The sequence below is a fragment of the Hylobates moloch genome, unplaced genomic scaffold (assembly GCF_009828535.3).
Source record: "Hylobates moloch isolate HMO894 unplaced genomic scaffold, HMol_V3 SCAFFOLD_5, whole genome shotgun sequence".
In the NCBI taxonomy this organism is placed as follows: Eukaryota; Metazoa; Chordata; class Mammalia; order Primates; family Hylobatidae; genus Hylobates; species Hylobates moloch.
The window spans coordinates 86231186-86254707 of NW_026652280.1; the positions used below are offsets into that span (position 1 = coordinate 86231186).

At 51.7% G+C, this 23522-nt stretch overlaps 1 long non-coding RNA gene across 2 annotated transcripts; it reads right to left on the reverse strand.

Moving 5' to 3' along the window:
• Positions 1-2603: 2603 nt before the first annotated feature.
• On the reverse strand, positions 2604-22147 carry LOC131383500 (uncharacterized). 2 transcript variants are annotated; one of them, XR_009213570.1, is made up of 4 exons: positions 22053-22147; positions 9993-10044; positions 8355-8410; positions 2604-2936 (listed from the first exon to the last, which is right to left on the reverse strand). It is a non-coding gene; the product is annotated as an uncharacterized LOC131383500 (long non-coding RNA). The 2 variants fall into 2 exon arrangements; XR_009213569.1 differs by lacking the exon at positions 8355-8410.
• Positions 22148-23522: the final 1375 nt, after the last annotated feature.

Sequence of the window (23522 nt, forward strand, 5' to 3'; positions counted from 1 at the left end):
AGCTGGGCATGGTGGTTGGCAACTGTAATCCCAGCTACTTGGGAGGCTGAGAAAGGAGAATCACTTGAACCCGGGAGGCGGAGGTTGCAGTGAGCTGAGATCACACCACTGCACTCCAGCCTGGGCAACAAGAGCAAAACTCTGTCTCAAAAAATAACCATAACAATAAATTAATAAATAATAATTTAAGGCCGGGCGCGGTGGCTCACGCTTGTAATCCCAGCACTTTGGGAGGCTGAGGTGGGTGGATCACGAGGTCAGGAGATCGAGACCACAGTGAAACCCCGTCTCTACTAAAAATACAAAAACATTAGCCGGGCTTGGTGGCGGGCGCCTGTAGTCCCAGCTACTCAGAGAGGCTGAGGCAGGAGAATGGCGTGAACCCGGGAGGCGGAGCTTGCAGTGAGCCGAGATTGCGCCACTGCACTCCAGCCTGGGCGACAGAGCGAGACTCCGTCTCAAAAATAATAATAATAATAATAATAATATAAAATATATAAATAATTAAAAATTAAAAAAAAAAAACTCACAGTGGGGACTGGAATCCAGGTAGGGTTTTCCACGTTGGCCCCTAACACTATTTCACTTGCTGCAGCTCGGCCCTGTAATCTGAGCTGTGAGGCCCCACGTTGCTGAAGCAGTCCCCCACCTGGAGCTGTTTCTGATGAAACTTCCGGGACAGGTGTCAGCAGCTGGTTCTCATTAAGGATCATGTGTATCAGTGCAAAAGAAATGGTCCAGTTCGGCTGGGCGCGGTGGCTCACACCTGTAATCCCAACACTTTGGGAGGCCAAGGCAGGTGGATTGCTTGAGGCCAGGAGTTCAAGACCAGCCTGGCTAACATGGTGATAACCCCGTCTCTATAAAAAACACAAAAATTAGCCAGGTGTGGTAGCACACACCTGTAGTCCCAGCTACTCAGGAGGCTGAGGCAGGAGAATTGTCTGAATCCGGGACGCAGGGGTTACAGTGAGCTGAGAACACACCACTACCCTCCAGCCTGGATGACAGAGTGAGACTCCAACTCAAAAAAAAGAAAATATATGTTTGGTTTTGGAACTTCCCAAGAGCTTTAATTAGGCTCACAGTACGGTTGGAGAATATTTGGGTTTGAGTCCAGAGCACATGGCCATAGAGTAGATTAGTGCAGCTTTGGCTGCTGGTTCATAGTTTGGTTCAGATTGAGCCTCTGAGCATAAGAAAGTTACTTATTCAGGCCAGAAATGAAGCTGTGGCAGGGGGGGTCGTAAGTGCCCTGCTCACCTTGTGGCTTGGCCAGATGGGTAGACTGCATCTGATTCAGCACACTCCAAGATCCCTCTTAGGAATGACCTTCCCCTCAAGCCCCAGCAGGATTCTTTTTTTTTTTTTTTTTTTTTCCACAGACAGGGTCTTGCTCTGTTGCCCAGGCTAGAGTGCAGTGGTGCAATCATAGCTCACTGCAGCCTCAACCTCCTGGGCTCAAGCAATCCTCCTGCCTCAGCCTCCTGAGTAGCTGGGACTACAGTTGCATACCACACCTGGCTAATCCCCCTGCAGGGTTCTAAGTGCTATAGAGGAGAGCAGATCATGGAGTGGGCTTGTCACTGAATTGGTTTTAATAAGTTCACATTGACTTAAGACTCACTGAGGCCGGGCGTGGCAGCTCATGCCTGTAATCCCAGAACTTTGGGAGGCCAAGGCAGGTGGATCACCTGAGGTCAGGAGTTCAAGACCAGCCTGGCCCATATGGTGAAACCCCATCTCTACTAAAAATACAAAAATAAGCTGTGTGTGGTGGCAGGTGCCTGTAATCCCAGCTTCTAGGGAGGCTGAGGCACGAGAATTGCTTCAATCCGGGAGGTGGAGGTTGCAGTGAGCCAGGATCACGCCATTGCACTCCAGCCTGGGCAACAGAGCGAGACTCTGTCTCAAAAGGAAAAAAAAAAGAGAGAAAAAAGAAAAGACTCACTGTGTGCTTAGTGCTGTGCTTAGTCATTTTCCATGAAGTATCCCATTTAGTAGTCACAGGCCCCAGTGAGCTAGGACCAGGTACACACCCACCTCACAGATGAGGAGGCGGAAGCACAGAGGGCTCGGCCAAATGCTCATGACCTCAAGAAGTAGCACGGCCGCAGCTGGGCGTGGTGGCTCAAGGCTGTAATCCCAGCACTTTGGGAGGCCGAGGCAGGTGGATCACGAGGTCAGGGGTTTGAGACCAGCCTGGCCAACATGGTGAAACCCTGTCTCTACAAAAAATACAAAAATAGCCAGGTGTGGTGGTGTGTGCCTGTAATCCCAGCTACTCGGGAGGCTGAGGCAGAAGAATCACTTGAACCTGGGAAGCAGAGGTTGCACTGAGCCTAGACTGCGCCATTGCACTCCAACCTGGGCGACAGAGCAAGACTCCGTCTCCAAAAAAAAAAAAAAAAAAGAAGAAGTAGCAGGGCCAAGGTTTAAGCCCAGGACAGTCTGACTGTCCAGAATCTTGGCTGTCAACCACTACACTGGACCCCCATCCCGAGTCACCTCTTCCCTGGACCCCCAGCCCTGGACCCCTGCTCTGTACCAGTATTTCCAGACCCCAAGGAGCTCAGAGTTTACAGAGACAAGAAGGCCTACAATTGTCTTTCAGAGATTGGGAGCAACATGGCAGGTGCAAGGCTGTGAAGACCACGTGGTTTGCCCCAGACACCAGCAGAGCTACAGCTCACAGAAGGCCCACTGAAGCAGGCTGAGCAGCACCTGAGGATCCCAGCAGAAGGAACAGGCGCTTGATTGACGAGATGCCATTATTAGACCCATTTCAGAGAAGAAAATAAGGCTCAGAGCAGGAGAGTGGTCTGTGTAGGGTCATGTGGCCAGAGGTAGGGTTGAAGTTCAGCTCAGCCTCTCATGGCACTTCATTGAGGACTTCATTGAGGACTGGAAGATCAAGGTCAGTGAGGAACCGAGCTCTGTGGGCAAAAGAGAAACAGGATGGTCTGGGGAGCTGAAAGATCCAGTGGTGTGCAGAAGTTGGGGAGAGGCATCTGGAGCCACCACATAAGAGGAGGGAAGTCGGCACCTGCCTGCTGTTCAGGGGAGAGAGTTCCTGGGAGAGACAGTGGGACTCAGGAGCACACACATCGGACTTTCCTTCCCTGCCAAGGGCTACCCTCCTCTCCTTTGAGAGCTCATCACCACCTGAAATGGTCCTGTCTGTCTCCCCACAGTCATGCCAGCTTTCTGAGAGCACAGGCTCGGTTTGTTGCAATCCCCTGTGCCGGCCGGGCGCAGTGGCTCACGCCTGTAATCTCAGCACTTTGGGAGGCCAAGGCGGGTGGATCACCTGAGGTCAGGAGTTTGAGACCAGCCTGGCCAACATGGTGAAATCCCGTCTCTACTAAAAATAGAAAAAATTAGCCGAGCGTTGTGGCGGGCGCCTGTAGTCCCAGCTACTTGGGAGGCTGAGGCAGGAGAATTTCTTGAACCCCAGAGGCAGAGGTTGCAGTGAGCTGAGATTGCGCCATTGCACTCCAGCCTGGGCAACAGAGCGAGACTCCGTCTCAAAAAAAAGAAAGAAAGAAATCCCCTGTGCCTCAAACAATGCCTAGTATAGAGTAAACACCAAATACATTGGTGAGAAATGAGTGAATGAATGAATGAATGCCATGAATCAGTGCTCCATTCAGACCCTCATCCATTCGGGCTTGGACCATCACATAAGTCTCCCAGCCTGCAGGCTCTCGGCCTCCTCCATCCTCCTCACCCTGGCAGAGCCATCCTCCAAAGCACAAGTGCGTGCCTGCACAGAAGCCTTCAGCAGCCCCCTCTGCCCAGAGAAGAAGGGCCAGAGTCCACCGTTGGGGCCTGGGGCTCTCCGGTATCTGTCTCCAGCCCACCTTGATCCAGGCCTTATCCCCAGGACACCTCCCTACACCCACTCCGGCCACACCCAGGGGCCACATCCAAGGCGCACCAACCTCCTAGCCTTCGCTCAGACTGCTTCCCCACCTCCGCAAGCCCTGCCTCCCATTCACCGCCTGTTCAAACCTCCCCTCCTCCCCCAAATCCTTCAGGGTCCAGCTGGGACACTACCCTCTCCAGGAAGCTTGTGGGCCGGGCCTGCCGCCTCTCTCCCTCTTCACTGCACGCCCGCCTGTGCGCACCAAAGCTCTCTTCACGGGGCCCCTTGGCTAAGGAACTGGGCTTTTCTTCCCGTGCTGTGGGAAGGGCCAGGTTAAACTCCCTAAGATGACAGGTCTGGTGGTGGGACCAGGTGGGCTATCTGGGAGGACGGAGGTGGGAGCTGGGCAGCTGCAGATGTCCAGACACAAGAAACAAGCCACCACAAGTCAAGGCTTGGTGACTTCTGGGCTGGGAGCTGTAGCACCAAGGGTGGACTTTGGGAAGGGTGGGGATGTTGGGAGGGAGGGAAGAATGCAGGCCTCTCCCACCCGGGGTCGGGGTCGGGGGTTGGGGAGGAGGAATGTGGGGAGGGCGAGCACTTCTCCCAGACCCGGCACTGGGAGAGGCGGGGACCTGAGTCGGGTGGCCACTTTTTCACTCTGGCCTCTCTCCCTCTGCCCCGCCTGTGTTTCAGGCCCCATCCTGCCTAGCCCGCCACACATAGCTCTCCAACGTGTCCAAGGAGGGCACGGGGGCGGGGGGTGGGGGGTCCTTGGAGACGCCTGTGAGGAGCCAGAGTTATTACTATTCTCCTCCTCCTTCTCCCCCCAACAATCCCCTCTTTCAATTCCTCACTACCCAGCCGGGTAGGGCAGGCACAGCCAGACGGGTAGGAGCTGGGGAAGGCCCAGCCTGGAGGCCAGCCCAAGCCAAGAGCCACAAACCACCGTCTTCATCTTCATTTCCCCATGCCGCCTCCGCCCAGCCTTGGGGTTGTCTGCTGGGAAGGCAGAGGGCAGGGGTGGGGACCTCAAGTCATCTCCTCCAGGACAGGCCACTCCCTGACACCCTCAGGGTGAGGAGGAGGGCAGGGCACACACTGTCTGTGAGTCACAGAGCTTCCCTCTCCCCTGTGCCGGGGCAGCACTCTGGGCCCCATCCCATGTCTGGACACAGGGAGAGGATGGTGGCCAGCAGATCACCCTACTCCAGGCCACCCTCTGCTCTCCAGCCTCCTTTTCCTCCTGGGGGCCCGTCCTTTGGAGGATAACCACTCACAGCCCCCAGGAAGTCATCGCTCAGCCGCTGGCTAGGAAACCAACAAAGCATATGGCCAGGCTGAGGGCAGTAAGCATCAAATGAGTGGAACGGCTGACCGCCCACCCCTGCATTCAGGGGCGTAATCTCCATGGTAATGCTGCTGATTAATAGGTCAGATTGCTGGGCGTGGTGGCACACGCCTGTAATCCCAGCACTTTGGAAGGCCAAGGTGGGTGGATCACCTGAGGTCAGGAGTTTGAGACCTGCCTGACCAACATGGTGAAACCCTGTCTCTACTAAAAATACAAAAAATTAGCCAGGCGTGGTGGCGGACGCCTGTAATCCCAGCTACTCAGGAGGCTGAGGCAGGAGAATCGCTTGAACCCAAGAGGCAGAGATTGCACTGAGCCAAGATCGCACCACTGCACTCCAGCCTAGGCATGACAGAGACTCCATCTCAAAAAAAAAAAAAAGTTCAGATTGTGACTAGAAGGGGACTTTCCTGGGCTCAAATCCTGGCTCTGCAACTTACCAGCTGTGTGACCTTGAAGGAGACACTAGGGCTTTCTTATGTGTCAGTTTCCTTATTTGTCAAATGTGGGTATGAGTAGCTCTGACCTCCTACATTGGTTGGATTCAATAAACAAATAGTGCTTATTCACTCCCTCAGTGCTAACTCCTAACTAGAGCTATTAACTATGAAATGAGGATAATTGTTTACTGTGCAGGGTTGTTGCAGGGCCTGTGAAGCAGAAACAAGCATGTATGTGTTTGATGCTGGCCCCCTCTTCCCAATCTGGGTCACCAAGCCTGGGAGGAGAAGAGAGGGAAGCTTCATCAAGGAGACGGAATGGAACATGAGGCCAACTGCTGTTTGCAGGCCTGAAGGAGTGGGCTGGACCCTCAGCAGAGCCAGGGAGGATGGGGCTGGAATTTCCTCCAGGGCTCCTGTTTGCACGGGACACACCAAACTGAGCAGTCCTCAGCCCAGGGCTGACAATGTTAATACGTCTGATTAGGAAATGTGTAGTATCAGCTCCTACCAAAAAATTTTTTTATTTTTATTTATGGTTTTTTGTTTTTGTTTTTTTGAAACAGAGTTTTGCTTTTATTGCCTAGGCTGCGATGGTGTGATCTCAGCTCACTGCAATCTCCATCTCCCAGGTTCAAGCGATTCTCCTGCTTCAGCCTCCCAAGTAGCTGGGATTACAGGCACCCACCGCCACTCCCAGCTAATTTTTGTAATTTTAGTAGAGACGGGATTTCACCATGTTGGCCAGGCTGGTCTAGAACTCCTGACCTCAGGTGATCCACCTGCCTCGGCCTCCCAAAGTGCTGGGATTACAGGCGTGAGTCACCACACCCAGCCTTTACTTCTTTTTGAGCCAGCGTCTCACTCTGTCATCCAGGCTGGAGTGCAGTGGCACAGTCTGCTCACTGCAGCCTCAACCTCCTGGGCTCAAGTGATCCTCCTGCCTCCGCCTCCCAAGTAGCTGGGACCACACAGCTCATGCCACCACAGGCCCTGCTCTAGGCACTATGTCTACTGAGCACCAAGTGCAGGATGCAGGGTGCAGAGGTGAGGTGAGCAGGATGTGGTCCTTGCCTTCCAAGCTTCCATCTTCCATCCTCCGTGGGAGCTCAGATGTGGATACAACCAGCAGGGGAGGGGAGTGTGCAACATTCACTCAGCGGCCAAGTGTGGGTGCCGGCTCCTGCCATTGAGACAAACAGGAGGAGTTCAGCTAAAACAGGGTTAGGTCAGGCACAGTGGCTCATGCCTGTAATCCTAGCACTCTGCGAGGCCAAGGTGGGAGGGTTGCTTGAGCCCAGGAATTTGAGACCAGCCTGGGCAACACAGGGAGACTCTATCTCCACAAAAAATAAAAAAAATAATAAATAAATAAAAGTATTTTTTCTTTTCGAGACAAGGTCTCATTCGGTCATCCAGGCTGGAGTGCAGTGGCAGAGTCGCTGCTCACTGCAGCCATGACCTCCTGGGCTCAAGCGATCCTCCCGCCTCAGCTACCTGAGTAGCTGGGATCACAGGCTCAGACCACCACAGCTGGCTTTTTTTTTTTTTTTTTTTTTTTTGAGATGGAGTCTCACTCTGTCGCCTAGGCTGGAGTGCAGTGGTGTGATCTCGGCGGCTCACTACAAGCTCTGCCTCCTGGGTTCACGCCATTCTCCTGCCTCAGCCTCCCAAGTGGCTGGGACTACAGGCACCCGCCACCACGCCCAGCTAATTTTTTGTATTTTTAGTAGAGATGGGGTTTCACCGTGTTAGCCAGCATGGTCTCGATCTCCTGACCTCGTGATCCGCCCGCCTCGGCCTCCCAAAGTGCTGGGATTACAGGCATGAGCCACCGTGCCCAGCCTCCAGCTGGCTAATTAAAAAATTTTTTTTGTAGAGATAGGGTCTCACTATGTTGCCAAGGCTGGTACATTTTTTAAAAATTAGTGGAACAGGCTGGGCACGGTGGCTCATGCCTGTAATCCTAGCACTTTGGGAGGCCAAGGTGGGTAGATTATAAAGTCAGGAGTTCGAGACCAGCCTGACCAACATGGTGAAACCCCGTCTCTACTAAAAATACAAAAATTAGCCGGGTGTGGTGGTGCACACCTGTAATCCCAGCTATCCGGGAGGCCGAGGCAGGAAAATCGCTTGAACCTGGGAGGTAGAGGTTGCAGTGAGCCAAGATCGCACCACTGCACTCCAGCCTGGGCGACAGAGCGAGACTCTGTCTCAAAAAAAAAAAAAAAAAAATTAGTGGAACAGAAAAAAATAAGAAAGATAAAGGGCAAGATCAAAAGCAGTGAGTGGCAAAGCTGGGGGCTTGGACACAGGACCCCACCTCTCAGCCTCAGCTCCTGGCCTCCCCTGGGCACTGTCCAGGTGCTGGACCTCGACCACCAGAGGGCAGCAGGGCCCAAGGAGAGGTGCCTTCCCCACTCCTCATGAGACCCATGGGGCAGGTGTGGCGATCTGCCCCATCACTCCTGCCTGGGGCATGTTTAGCAACACATCACTGCCACCAGCCCCACCCACTGAGCCCTGCCCGCCCCACCAACATTTTACAGAAATAAAACTGGGGCTCAGAGTGGCTGAATAAGTTGACCGTTCAGTTAGTCTAGAAAGACCCAAAAGAGAATCATGCTCTCCTGAATCAGTTGTGGTTCTAAGGTCAGAGATATGCGGGTTTGAATCCCTCCCCTGCACCTACCAACTGGCAGGATTCTTGTCAAGCATCAGGCGGGCCTGGCTGGAGTGAGATCAAACCTGGAAAGCGCAATAAGAGCACTGCTGCTGTTCTCTCCTGACCCCACCTCAGAATTTGCAACGCAGTTCAGGGAGATGATCAAAATACTTAAGAGTGTTAAAGAACCCCGAGAGAGTGATCCCAGAAAGAGAGGTACTATGGGCAGGCACCAGGGGGCACGCCCCACTGCGTGTGGCCAGAATAATCCTGGAGGGTTGCCGGAGAAGGGGTGGAGCTGGAGGACCCTGTGGGGCAGGCTGGATGGCTGGCGGGACCTTCCTGCTGGAGAACAAACCCATGCAGAGACCCAGCCCCCGCGTGGGGCGCTGGGAAAGGTTTCGGAGCTGTGAACTCCTCCTCGTCCTCCCAACAGCGATGGGCTGCTGCCTCCATAGTGCCAAGAGGTGACACCTCTCAGGAGCTTCTGTCTGGCCCAGCCCAGCCTCTTCAGACACTCCCAGCTCTCCAGCTCTTTTCATTTCCCCACCCCAACACCTCTGTTGAGAATCAAAAAAGAAATGGCCTGATAAAGAATTTTTTATTTTTAGCGACAGAATCTCACTCTGTCACCCAGGGTGGAGTGCGGTGGCGCTATCCTAGCTCACTATAACCTCAAACTCCCCGGGCTGCAGCGATCCTCCCGCCTCAGTTTCCTGAGTAGCTGGGACCACAGGTGTGTGCCAACATGCCTGGCTAATTTTTTTTTTCTTTTTTTTTAAGACAGAGTTTCGACCGGGCGCGGTGGCTCACGCTTGTAATCCCAGCACTTTGGGAGGCCGAGGCGGGCGGATCACGAGGTCAGGAGATCGAGACCACGGTGAAACCCCGTCTCTACTAAAAATACAAAAAATTAGCGGGGCGTGGTGGCGGGCGCCTGTAGTTCCAGCTACTCGGAGAGGCTGAGGCAGGAGAATGGCGTGAACCCAGGAGGCGGAGCTTGCAGTGAGCCGAGATCGCGCCACTGCACTCCAGCCTGGGTGACAAAGCGAGACTCCATCTCAAAAAAAAAAAAAAAAAAGACAGAGTTTCGCTCTTGTTGCCCAGGCTGGAGTGCGGTGGCGAGACCTCAGCTCACCGCAACCTCCGCCTCCCAGGTTCAAGCGATTCTCCTGCCTCAGCCTCCCCAGTAGCTGGGATTATAGGCACATGCCACCATGCCCGACTAATTTTTGTATTTTTAGTAGAGACGGGGTTTCACCATGTTGCCCAGGCTGGTCTCGAACTCCTGACCTCAGGTGATCCACCCACCTTGGCCTCCCAAAGTGCTGGGATTACAGGCATGAGCCACCGCGCTCAGCCAACAATTTTTTTCTTTTCTTTTTTGAAACAGAGTCTTGCTCTGTCGCACAGGCTGGAGTGCAGTGTCGAGATCTCGGCTCACTGCAACCTCTGTCTTCTGGGTTCAAGCGATTCTCCTGCCTCAGCCTCTGGAGTAGATGATATTACAGACACGCACCACCATGCCCAGCCTGCCAAGAATATTTTATACCATTGTCACTCATCACATCCCCCAGGACCATCTCCCTGAAAGTTCCCAATCCCCTCACCTACATCCTCCCCTCCCCACTGTCCTCAGGCCCACCATCCAGGAGGAAGTCATACCACTCTGATCACATCTTGGAGGGTCTCGGCAGAGTCCAGGCGCAGCCTTCACCTAGGGCATGAACAGACTACGTGAGCTTCTCTTTCCCCATTTCCTTCTCCCCCTCCCTCACTCCTACCCGGGATCTCCTCCTAAATGAATTATCCTTCCTTATCCACAATTTTTTTTACCCATGGTTAACCTTCGCCCAAAACTATTAAATGGAAAATTCTAGAAATAAACAATTCATAATTCTTTTTTTTTTTTTGAGACACAGTCTCACTCTGTCGCCCAGGCTGGAGTGCAGTGGCGTGATCTCCACTCACTGCAACCTCTGCGTCCTGGGTTCAAGTGATTCTTCTGCCTCAGCCTCCCAAGTAGCTGGGATTACAGGCATGTGCCACCACGGCCAGCTACTTTTTGTATTTTTAGTAGAGACAGAGTTTTGCCATGTTGGCCAGGCTGATCTTAAACTCCTGACCTCAGGTGATCACCTCGCCTCGGCCTCCAAGGTGCTGGGATTGCAGGCGTGAGCCACCAAGCCTGGCCATAAGTTTTCAACTGTACACCATTCTGAGTAGCGTGATGACATCTCCCCAATTCCCACTCCATCCTTCCTGGTAGACACTACCTATTAGTTAGTGTGGAATCATTACATCAGTTACTTAGTAGCTGGCTTGGTTGGGATCCACTGTGGTATGGCAGTGCTAGTTTCAAGTAACCCTTACTGTATTTAACAATGGCCCCAGGGCACAAGAGTAGTGATGCTGGCAATTCTGATATGCCAAAGAGAAACTGTAGAGAGCTTCCTTTCACTGAAAAGGTGAAAGTTCTCAACTTAAAGAAAGAAAAAAATCGAAAGCTGAAGTTGCTAAGATTTGTGGTAAAAATGAATCTCCTGCCAGGCACGGTGGCTCACGCCTGTAATCTCAGCACTTTGGGAGGCTGAGGCGGGTGGATCACCTGAGGTCAGGAGTTCAAGACTAGCCTGGCCAAGACGAGGCCTAAAACCTCATCTCTACTAAAAAATGCAAAACATTAACCGGGAATGGTGTCCTGCGCCTGTAATCCCAGCTACTTGGGAGGCTGAGGCAGGAGAATCCCTTCAACCTAGGAGGCAGACGTTGCAGTGAACTGAGATGGTGCCACTGCACTCCAGCCTGGGCGACAAGAGTGAAACTCCGTCTCAAGAAAAAAAAAATACATAGCGCTTACTACATGCCTGACACTTTTTTGAGACAGGATCTCACTCTGTTGTCCAGGATGGAGTGCAGTGGTTCAATCACAGCTCACTGAAGTCCCAACCTCCTGGGCTCAAGCGGCCCTCTCACCTCAGCATCCTGAGTAGCTTGGACTAGAGGAGCACACCACCAAGCCTGGCTAATTTTTTTTTTTTTTTTTTTTTGAGAGACAAGGACTCACTGTGTTGCCCAGGCTAGTCTCAAACTCCTGGACTCAAGCAATCCTCCTGCCTCAGCCTCCCAAAGTGTTGAGATTATAGGCGTGAGCCCCTGTGCAACGCTTTTTTTCTAATATAATGTTTAGTCCGGGTGTGGTGGCTCATGCCTGTAATCCCAACACTTTGGGAGGCCGAGGTGGGTGGATCACTTGAGGTCAGGAGTTCGACACCAGCCTGGCCATCATGGTGAAACCCCGTCTCTACTAAAAATACAAAAACCAGCCGGGTGTGGTGGCGGCGCATGCCTATAATCCCCACTACTCGGGAAGTTGAGGCAGGAGAATCGCTTGAACCTGGGGGGCGGAGGTTGCAGTGAAATCAGATGGCGCCACTGCACTCCAGCCTGGGCGACAGAGTGAGACTCCATCTCAAAAAATAAAACAAAAGCCGGGCGTGGTGGTGCTCACCTGTAATCCCAGCACTTCGGGAGGCCGAGGCAGGCGGATCGCCTGAGGTCGGCCTGGCCAACATGGTGAAACCCTGTCTTTACTAAAAATACAAAAATTACCTGGGTGTGGTGGCGTGTGCCTGTAATCCTAGCTACTCGGGAGGCTGAGGCAGGAGAATCGCTTGAACCCAGGAGGTGGAGTTTGCAGTGAGCCGAGATCCCACCATTGCACTCCAGCCTGGGCAACAAGAGCAAAATTCCAACTCAAAAATAAAAAATTACTTTTAACCTTCGTTTCTTCTGCAACAACACTTCTAATACTAACTCATTAAACTTTCATGTCCACCCTGCAATGTAGGTACAGTTATCAGCAGCCCCATTTTACAGATGAGAAAACTGCTGAGGGACAGAAGGGTTAAGAAATTTGTCCAAAATCACAAGCTGACAAGGGATATTTAGGATTTGAATCCAGGCTAGATGATCCCAGACCGCACAATGTGTTCAGGCAATGGATAGGGACAGCAGGTCCACAGTGTCCAGTGGTCTGTAACCCAGTAAATAAATAAATAAATAAATAAATAAATAAATAAGAAAAGTTGCTGGCCGAGGTGGCTCATGCCTATAATCCCAGTACTTTGGGAGGCCAAGGCAGGCGGATCATGAGGTCAGGAGATCATGACCATCCTGGCTAACACGGTGAAACTCTGTCTCTACTAAAAATACAAAAAATAAATAAATAAATAAATAAATAAATTAGCCAGGTGTGGTGGCGGGCACCTGTATTCCCAGCTATTCAGGAGGCTGAGGCAGGAGGATGGCGTGAACCTGAGAGGCAGAGCTTGCAGTGAGCTGAGATTGCGCCACTGCACTCCAGCCTGGGTGACAGAGCGAGACTAAAAAAAAAAAAAAAAAAAAAAAAAAAAACATAAGTTAACCAAAGCAATTTACCTCTGTGATCTTCCTCCTAAAATCCCACAATCCTTATCTAATAATGAGAAAAATACCAGACAGATCCAATTAAGGGACATTGTACAAATCTGACCAGTCCTCAAAACTGTCAAGGTTATCAAGGCCAGGAGCAGTGACTCATGCCTATAATCCGAGAACTTTGGGAGGCCAAAGTGGGAAGACTGCTTGAGGACAGGAGTTCAAGACCAGCAGTCTCTGCAATGTGGTAAGACCCTGTCTCTACAAACAAAATTAGCCTGGTATTGTAGTTCAAACCTCAGTCCCAGGAGGCTGAGGTGGGAGGACTGCTTGAGCCAGGAGGTTAATGCTACAGTGAGCCGTGATCGCACCATTGCACTCCAGTCTGGGTGACAGAGAGACCCTGTCTCAAAAAACAACAACCAGGAAAGTATGAGACACCATCACAGCCAAGAGAAGCCTAAGGAGACATGACAACTCAATGCCATCGATGTGGTGTCCTGGATGGGATTCTGGCACAGAAAAGGACATTAGGTTAAAACTAAGGAAATCAGGCCGGGTGCAATGGCTCATGCCTGTAATCCCAGCACTTTGGGAGGCCGAGGCGGGCGGATCACCTGAGGTCAGGAGATCGAGACCATCCTGGCTAACACGGTGAAACCCCGTCTCTACTAAAAATACAAAAAATTAGTCAGGCGTGGTGGCGGGTGCCTGTAGTCCCAGCTACTCGGGAGGCTGAGGCAGGAGAATGGCGTGAACCCGGGAGGCGGAGCTTGCAGTGAGCCGAGATCGTGCCACTGCACTCCAGCCTGAACGACAGAGCGAGTCCCATCTCAAAAAAAAAAAAACAAAACCTAAGGAAATCAAGCTGGGCACGGTGGCTCACGCCTGTAATCCCCACACTTTGGGAGGCCGAGGCGGGAGGATCACCTGAGGTCAGGAGTTCGAGACCAGCCTGGCCAACATAGTGAAACCCCATCTCTACTAAAAATACAAAAATTAGCTGGACATGGTGGCACCTGCCTGTAATCCCACCTACTTGGGAGGTTGAGGCAGGAGAATCCTTGAACCTGGGAGGCAGAGGATGCAGTGAGCTAAGATTGTGCCATTTTAATCCAGCCTGGGCAACAAGAGCAAAACTCCGTCTCAAAAAAACAAAACAAACAAAAACTAAGGAAATAAGAATGAAGTATTTTTGTTTTTTGTTTTGTTTTTGTTTTTGTTTTTTTACTTTAGGTTCTGGGATACACGTGCAGAACGTGCAGGTTTGTTACATAAGTATACATGTGCCGTGGTAGTTTGCTGCGCCTATCAACTAGGTTTTAAGCCCTGCATGCATTAGATATTTGTCCTAAGCCAGGCATGGTGGCTCACGCCTGTAATCCCAGCACTTTAGGAGGCCGAGGCAGGCGGATCACCTGAGGTTGGGAGTTCGAAACTACCCTGACCAACATGGAGAAACCCTGTCTCCACTAAAAATACAAAATTAGCCGGGCGTGGTGGTGCATGCCTGTAATCCCAGCTACTCGAGAGGCTGAGGCAGGAGAATCGCTTGAACCTGGGAGGCAGAGGTTGCAGTGAGCCAAGATCACAGCATTGCACTCCAGCCTGGGCTACGAGAGTGAAACTCCATCTCAAAAAAAAAAAAAAAAAAGATATTTGTCCTAATGCTCCCCTTGCCCCCAACTCCCCGACAGGCCCCAGTGTGGGATGTTCCCCTCCCTGTGTCCATGTGTTCTCATTGTTCAACTCTCACTTAGGAGTGAGAACATGCGGTGTTTGGTTTTCTGTTCCTGTGTTAGTTTGTAAAGTATGATCTTTAATTAAAAATAATGTATCAATATTGTATGTATCATTACTTGTTTTTCCTTTTTTGTTTGTTTATTTGTTTGTTTTTGAGGCAGAGCCTCATTCTTTCGCCCAGGCTGGAGTGCAGTGGTGCAATTTCAGCTCATGACAAGCTCCGCCTCCCAGGTTCAAGAGATTCTCCTGCCTCAGCCTCTCTCTTTTTTTTTTTTTTCTTTGAGATGGAGTCGTGCTCTGTCACCCAGGCTAGAGTGCAGTGGCATTGCAAGCTCCGCCTCCCGGGTTCATGCCATTCCCTGCCTCAGCCTCCCGAGTAGCTGGGATTACAGGCGCCCACCACCACGCCTGGCTAATTTTTTATATTTTTAGTAGAGACGGGGTTTCACCGTGTTAGCCAGGATGGTCTCGATCTCCTGACCTCGTGATCCGCCCGCCTCAGCCTCCCAAAGTGCTAGGATTACAGGCGTGAGCCACCGCGTCCAGCCTGCCTCAGCCTCTTGAGTAGCTGGGATTATAGGCGTGGGCCACCGTGCCTGGCTAATTTTTTATATTTTTAGTAGAGATAGGGTTTCACCATGTGGGCCAGGCTGGTCTGGAACTCCTGACCTCAAGTGATTTGCCCGCCTTGGCCTCCCAAAGTGCTGGGATTACAGGCGTTAGCCACCATGCCCAGCCATGTATCATTACTTGTAACACACGTACCATAGTAATCTGAGATATTAATAATAGGGGAAACTGGGTGCATGGCTATATGGAAACATACTTTTCCTGCAAATCTAGAACTGTTCTAAAATAGAATGGTTATTTAAAAAATCAGGCCGGGCGCAGTGGCTCAGGCCTGTAATCCCAGCACTTTAGGATGCCAAGGCAGGTGGATCACGAGGTCAGGAGATAGAGACCATCCTGGCCAACATGGTGAAACCCCATCTTTACTAAAAATACAAAAAAATTAGCTGGGTGTGGTGACATGCACCAGTAGTCCCAGCTACTCGGGAGGCTGAGGCAGGAGAATCGCTTGAACCAGGGAGTCAGAGGTTGCAGTGAGCTGAGATCGTGCCACAGCACTCTAGCCTGGCAACAGAGTGAGACTCTGTCTCAAAAAAAGAAAAATCAAAGTAGCCACCAGAAATTATAGTAGTAGTCAGGTGAAATCCCAAGAGTAGGTTGGAAGTCCTAGGACTTCCGTTAGCCCCCTTTTTAGATTGTCTTATCTATGCCAGGATGGATCTATTAATCCTTCAGCACTGAAGAGCCTCTAAAGGCCCTAATCTGTTAGGGCCTGAATTGCATCCTTGAGCACCTATTCCTGCCTGCTGCACTGCCCTGGCTGGGTGGGCCACCTGAGGGCTGCCCCTACTGGTACCTAGATGGCATACTGGCTGAGGGTAGGTCCCAGAGACCCAATAGCAACCCATCTGCCTCCCTCAGTGCAGAGCAGTGTTCAGTAAATGCATGTGTGCAGCGTAAGATGTGAACTGCCCCAGTTCCAGGCAAGACCTATAGGACGGGTGCAACGCACACCTACTTGTGAAATTCTAGTACTGGGTGGAGCAGTAACCCACTTGAACCAGGGGATACCTCCTGAGGTTTAAACAAACCTCAGCTGGCAGCTGACAATAGAAACGTAAACAGCCAAGCCGGGCACGGTGGCTCACGCTTGTAATCCCAGCACTTTGGGAGGCTGAGGCGGGCGGATCACTTGAGGTCAGGAGTTTGAGACCAGCCTGGCCAACATGGTGAAACTCCGTCTCTACTAAAAATACAAAAATTAGTGGAGCATGGTGGGGTGTGCCTGTAATCCCACCTACTAGGGAGGCTGAGGCAGGAGAATCACTTGAACCCGGGAGGTGGAGGTTGCAGTGACCAGAGATCGTGCCACTGCACTCCAGCCTGGGCAACAGAGCGAGACTCCGTCTCAAAAAAACAAAAATGGAAGGAAGGGAGGGAGGGAGGGAGAAGAGAGGGAGAAAAGGAAAGAGGGAGACAGAGGGAAAAGGAAGGAAGGGAGAGTGAGAGAAAGAATGAAAGAAAAAGAGAAAGAGGAAGGGAGGGAGGGAGGGAGGGAGGGAAGAAAGAAATAAAGAAAGAAAAAGAAAAAGAAAGAAAGAAAGAAAGAAGAAAGAAAGAAAGAAAGAAAGAAAGAAAGAAAGAAAGAAAGAAAGAAAGAAAGAAAGAAAGAAAGAAAGAAAGAAAGAAAGAAAGAAAGAAAGAAAGAAAGAAAGAAAGACACCTGATAGATTTAGATTTGCTCACGCATTTTTCCCTCCTGGTGCCTGTTTGCTCAAGTATCCTTTGCCCACCCGTCCTGGGTCTCTGGGCTGCATGCAGGCAGAGGAGCTCCCAGACTTCTCCAAGCTCACTGGCCCCTCTTCCCACCTTCAAACCAGCTGCATCAGCAGAAGAGATTATGCCAGGTATTAAAAGCCTGCCAGGGGGTGGGGGTGGGGTGGGGTAGGGATTGCCAGACTAGCATGCTGGAGGCCCAGGCACCTGCAGGGACACCAGGAACAGCTGTCCACCAGCTGGAAGGGCCACTGCTCCCCTCCATGTGCCCCAAACCTGACCTTCCCTGTGCCTCTAGCTGAAGTTTGCTCCAGTCCAGGCTCACAAGGCAGTGGTCTATAGTCAGCTGTGCATGGGGCTTGGGATGCTAGGGTGGTGGTGGAAGTGAGGGAAAGATTTAAGGCTGAGCCAGGTGAAGGGACACTGGAGAATTTTCACAGCTGTGCTGATCCTGGAGCAGGAGTGAGAGCAGTGGTGGGATGTGCAGGATGGGCTGGAGGGACCTGCAGACCTGTCTGGATGGATGATGCTCTAGCACCCGCTCAGGGTGAAGACAAGCAGGGTTCAGGATGAAGACCTCTCACCTAAGCAGCAAGGGCCGACCCAGCCCCTCTCCCTGCCCTGTCCCCTGAAGCTGCTAGTCAGTTGCGGCGTGAGTACTCGGGCAGAAACTGTCCTCTCTGGACAAGTGCTCACACTGCAGGGGACACTGCTGGGGGTTCAGGGGAGAATGGGACCCGCGCCCCCATGAGTAACTAGGGATCAGTAACTAGGTAGCCGCCTTCCTGCAGCAGGCCACCCTCTGGCCCCTGCTTCTTAGCTGCAACCTCTGCAAGGCCCTGGCCCATGTAGGTGTGACCTGTGAGGAGGTTAAAGGAAAGGTTCCTTAGCCCCTGGCTGGGGCTCTCTCTCTGAAGTGCACCTGTAGTCCCAGCTCCTCGAGGCTGAGGCAAGAGGATCACCTGAGCCCAAAAGTTTGAGGCTACAGTGAGCTATGGTCACGCCACTGCACTCCAGCCTGGGTGAAAAAATGAGACCCTTTCTCTCTAAAAAAAAAAAAAAAAAAAAAAAAAAAAGGGAAGGCCAGGCGTGGTGGCTCATGCCTATAATCCCAGCACTTTGGGAAGCCAAGGCAGGCGGATCACCTGAGGTCGGGAGTTCGAGACCAGCCTGACCAACATGGCGAAACCCCGCCTCCACTAAAAATACAAAATTAGCTGGGCATGGTGGCATATGCCTGTGATCCCAGCTACTCGGGAGGCTGAGGCAGGAGAATCGCTTGAACCCAGGAGGCAAATGTTGCGGTGAGCCAAGATCATGCCATTGCACTCCAGCCTGGGCAACAAGAGCAAAAGTCAGTCTCAAAAAAAAGGAAGAAAGAAAAAGAAAAAGAAAGGGCACATTGGCTGGGCGTGGTGGCTCATGCCTATAATCATGGCACTTTGGGAAGCCGAGGCGAGCAGATTACCTGAGGTCAGGAGTTCAAGACCAGCCAGGCCAACATGGCAAAACCCTGTCTCTACTAAAAATACAAAAATTAGCCAGGGGTCGTGGCAGGCACTTGTAATCCCAGCTACTCGGGAGGCTGAGGCAGGAGAATCACTTGAACCTGGGAGGCTGAGTTTGCAATGAGCAGAGATCGTACCACTGCACTCCAGCCTGGGTGACAGAGCGAGACTGTGTCCCAAATAATAATATAATAATAATAATAATAATAAATAATAATAATAATAAAGGGCATCTTTGGCTTTGGGTGGAGCCAGGCTGGTGGCTGCGGGGGCCCCATGGGAGCAGGGAGGCCAGTAGACACTGCTACCAGGGGCCTCCACTCACCTGCCTCCTTCCCTCCCAACTCTGCCTTAGAGCCCAGCAGGCTGCCTCCCAGCAGGCTGGCTCTTGCAGTGGGATGTGGCACAGGAGGTTTTCTTTCCAGCTGGCTTTCCTTCCCACATCTGCAAGTTCAGACTCAATGCCCATGATCCCTAGAAAGCCTTGGTAAAGGATGTCACTAAGTCTGACATTCTCTCAAACTGATCTTGTTTTTTTTTTTTCTGGTGCCCGCCATACCCTACCCTAGTTCTCTCAGAGTATCCAAAGAACTCTCCAGAACTCTCCACTGCCCTCTGTAGCTCTGGATGTGGTGCCTACCACGGGCCGTTGGCAGTCCCGATTCTGTGTCTCTGACCAGGGGTTGCTCAGGCCGCTGACTCTGCACACACATGGGGCAGTGAGTGTGCCAGGGAGCCAACAGCCTCTGGAAGCAGCCCACAACCAATGGCAGGTGGCAGCGGGTGGATAAAGAAAATGTGGAGTCCCTTTCTACACTGTCTCCCAGAGGCGTCCAGCCAGGCAGCACCAGCAGCCACTGCAGTGGCTTGCTCGATGATGCACCCTTCGTTGGCTCTCTTCCCTCCCTTGTCTTACTTTCCACTCCTCTGTCAGTATTTCCTAGGACCATTTCCCAAATAAACTTGCACTTGAATCCTTGCCTCAAGGTTTGCTTCTGGGTGAATTCAAAGTAAGGCACAGTGGCTCACACCTGTAATCCCAGCACTTTGGGAGGCTGAGGAGGATGGATCACCTGAGGTCACGAGTTCGAGACCAGCCTGGCCAACATGGCGAAACCTTGTGTCTACTAAAAATACAAACATTAGCTGGGCATGGTGGTGGGTGCCTGTAATCCCAACTTGGGAGGCTGAGACAGGAAGAATTGCTTGAACCTGGGAGTCAGAGGTTGCAGTGAGCTCTACTCACTGGGCAGGGCTCAATGGCTCATGCCTGTAATCCCAGCCTTTTGGAGTGTGTGTCTATGTGTATATCTGTCAGGGTGAAGGTGGCTCTCAAAATTGATTGGGGGCAGCTGGGCATGGTGGCTCACGCCTGTAATCTCAGCACTTTGGGAGGCCAAAGTGGGTAGATCACCTGAGCAGGAGTTTGAGACCAGCCTGGCCGACATGGTGAAACCCTGTCTCTACTAAAAATACAAAAAATTAGCCAGGTGTGGTGGCAGACGCCTGTAATCCCAGCTACTCGGGAGGCTGAGGCAGGAGAATCGCTTGAACCCAGGAGGCAGAGGTTGCAGTGAGCCGAGGTCACGCCACTGCACTCCTGGCTAACACGGTGAAACCCCGTCTCTACTAAAAATGCAAAAAATTAGCCGGGCCTGGTGGCAGGCGCCTGTAGTCCCAGCTACTTGGGAGGCTGAGGCAGAAGAATCGCTTGAACCTGGGAGGCAGAGCTTGCAGTGAGCTGAGATGGCACCACTGCACTCCAGCCTGGCAACAAAGCCAGACTCTGTCTCAAAAAAAAAAAAAAAAAAAAAGAGCAAAACGTCATCTCAATAACAAAAAAAAAAAAAAAAAGAAGAAGAATTGATTAGGGGCTGGAGGACCAGGTTTGGGATGGGCATGAAGCCAGGTGGGAATGATGTCCATCTTTCCCCACTTCCTCAGGCCACCTGCTCGGAAGTCAGCATCCTAAAAAAGGAGGTCTGCTGGGTCAAACCAAATTTGACCCGGCTGCACCTGGTCAGGAGAGGGAAGATGTCTCTATTCTCCCCAGTACCACCCACGCGGCATCTCCAAGGGAGACTGGGTACTTGTAGGAACAACCTCACTGAATGGAGTTGGATAGGAACCACCAAGAAATGCAAATGTACCTCGGCCTTTATTATTCTTCTCCCAATCATAAGGCAAAACTTAGATTACAAGTTTGCCAACACCCTCCACACTCCATGTCCTCTGCCACACTTCACACTGCTCCTTTTCTCTGACCCACTTGGATGCCTCTTCCCATTCTTCCGTCACTGTCTCACTCTAGTCGCTATCATCAGTGCCCATTACCACCTCCTCCCTCTGGGTATCTGGCCTCCAGAAACTGCCTGCCATGTGCCCAGTGCTGGCTACCAAGCTGTTTCTCCCATCTTTAGTGGCTGTCAGTGATCAACCTATTCCCATCCTGAGCTCTAAACTTGCCACCAGCTCTTTCTCCCCAGGGTATCCTCTACCTCTTCTTCCTCCAACTCCACCCCTACCGGCTGGGGCTTCCTGGCAGTGACTCAATGTCTTCCTCCTCCGATAATTTCACTCCCATTTGAGTCTTTGCTCAGATGCAAATACTTTATGTGCCTGCAATGTACTCCTCCAATAGTTACTTTTACAAATTCCACCTCTTTCCTGGCAAACCCTCTTGTCTGTCTCCCCGCCCCCAACATCGGCCGCTACACCATGGGCCCCTCTCATGTTACCCTTCGCAAGCATTTAGTGAATGAGGAAAACTATTTTCGGGGCCTGATTCCAGACATGGTGGAGGAAACAGGCACACAGCAAGCCCATTCTGTAGGAAGCTTACTCCACTGGAGAGAGAACCAGACACACTCACTGGAGATTTTAAAACAGAAGTGAGGCCAGGCGTGGTGGCTCATGCCTATAATCCCAGCACTTTGGGAGGCCAAGGTGGGCGGATCACCTGAGGTCAGGAGATCGAGACCAGCCTGAGCAACATGGGGAAACCCCGTCTCTACTAAAAATACAAAATTAGCCAGGCGTGGTGGCGCAGGCCTGTAATCCCAGCTACTCAGGAGGCTGAGGCAAGAGAATTGCTTGAACCTGGGAGGTGGAGGTTGCAGTGAGCTGAGATCCTGTCATAGCACTCTAGCTTGGGCAACAGAGCGAGACTCTGTCTCAGAAAAAAACCAAACACAAGTGAGCATGCAGTAATTGCCAAGCTGGGTGAATGGATTTTCAGGGCTGTGGGAATTCACAGGGTGCAGCAGGGAAGGCCTGTGCATGCGTTTGGAGGCAGAGGAGGGAGCAGGGAGGAGAGAGTGTATCCAGTGCCAGTTTGAAGGGGAGGACAGCGTAGACCTCATTTCAAACAGGAGGGTGCAGGGGAATCTCCAACAGAGAAGACGCTGGCCAGGTGGCGGGGAAAGTTCAGGGCCGTAGCAGCCACGGGAGACAAACCCACAGAGAAGACATCTGAAGTTCTGAGAATAAATGAAAGCCTCAAGAGAGAGAAGAGCAGAGGGTTGAGGACTAGGCCTTGCAGGAAGCCCAAAGGCAGGGGTGGGGGAGAGGGGCAGAGGGTGAGCCTGCAACGAGGGAGAAACTCTTGTTTGTTAGCCTGGGCCATTGTGGCCTGTTTGGGACTCTACGCTCTCCTTCCTGTGTAGGGCACCTGTGCGCAGTGCCTGGACCTGCCTTGGTTCTCACTGACCCTCTGGCATAACTGGTGGTCACAAGAAGTTGGTTTCCTGTGAGCTTTCATGATGCTTCTCGAATCCACCCACTTCTCTCTCCACTTCTGTGGGATAGAAGACTGTAGACAGAAAGTAGGAAGTTTAAAAAAGGAAAGAAAAAAAGAAAGAAAGAAGGCCAGGCATGCTGGTTCATGCCTGTAATCCCAGCACTTTGTTTTGTTTTGAGAGAGTCTCACTCTGTCACCCAGGCTGGAGTGCAGTGGTGCTATCTCAGCTCACTGCAACCTCCACCTCCCTGGTTCAACCTATTCTCCTGCCTCAGCCTCCAAAGTAGCTGGGACTACAGGCACGCACCACCACTGCTGGCTAATCTTTTGCATTTTTAGTAGAGACCAGGCTTTGCCATGTTGGCCAGGCTGGTCTTGAACTCCTGACCTCAGGTGACCCACCTGCCTCAGCCTCCCAAAGTGTTGGGATTACAGGCATGAGCCACCATGCCCTGTCACGCCTGTAATCCCAGCACTTTGGGAGGCTGAGGTGGGAGGATCACTTGAGCCCGGGAGTTTGAGGCTGCAGTGAGCCATGATCACGCCTCTGCATTTCAGCCTGGTCAACAGAGCGAGACCCTATCTCAAAAATATGTATGTATCATAGTAAGATCTGGCTTCTCTCAGAGAGAAAGGGGTCACCTTATCCACCCCTGTCTCAGTCCCTTTGTGCTGCTATAACAAAATAGCTGAGACTAGATTTTTTTTTTTTTTTTTTTTTTGAGAGGGAGTCTCGCTGTGTCACCATGTTAGGCAGGGTTTCACCATGTTAGGCAGGGTTTCACCATGTTAGGCAGGATGGTCTCGATCTCCTGACCTTGTGATCCACCCGCCTCAGCCTCCCAAAGTGCTGGGATTACAGGCATGAGCCACCGTGCCCGGCAAGGCTAAATAATTTATAAAAATAGAAATTTATAGCCAGGAACAGTGGCACGTGCCTGTAGTCCCAGTACTCAGGAAGCTGAGGTGGGAAGATCCCTTGAGCCTAGGAGTTTGAGACTACTCTGGGTAACATAGTGAACTCCCATAGTTCTGGAGGCTGAGAAGTCCAAGATCAAGGCACTGGCGTCTGGTAAGGGCCTTCAGACTGCATTGTCACATGGCAGAAGAGCAGAAGACAGTGAACCTGCTCTCTCTTTTTTTTTTTAAGACGGAATTTCGCTATGTCACCCATGTTGGAGTGCAATGGCGTGATCTCAGCTCACTGCAACCTCCCCGTCCCGGGTTCAAGTGATTCTCCTGCCTCAGCCTCCTAAGTAGCTGGAATTACAGGCACCCACCACCATGTCCGGCTAATTTTTGTAGTTTTTATTAGAGACGGGGTTTCTCCATGTTGGCCAGGCTGATCTTGAACTTCTGACCTCAAGTGATCCACCCACCTCAGCCTCCCAAAGTGCTAGGATTACAGGCGTGAGCCACTGGACTCAGCCCCCGCTCTCT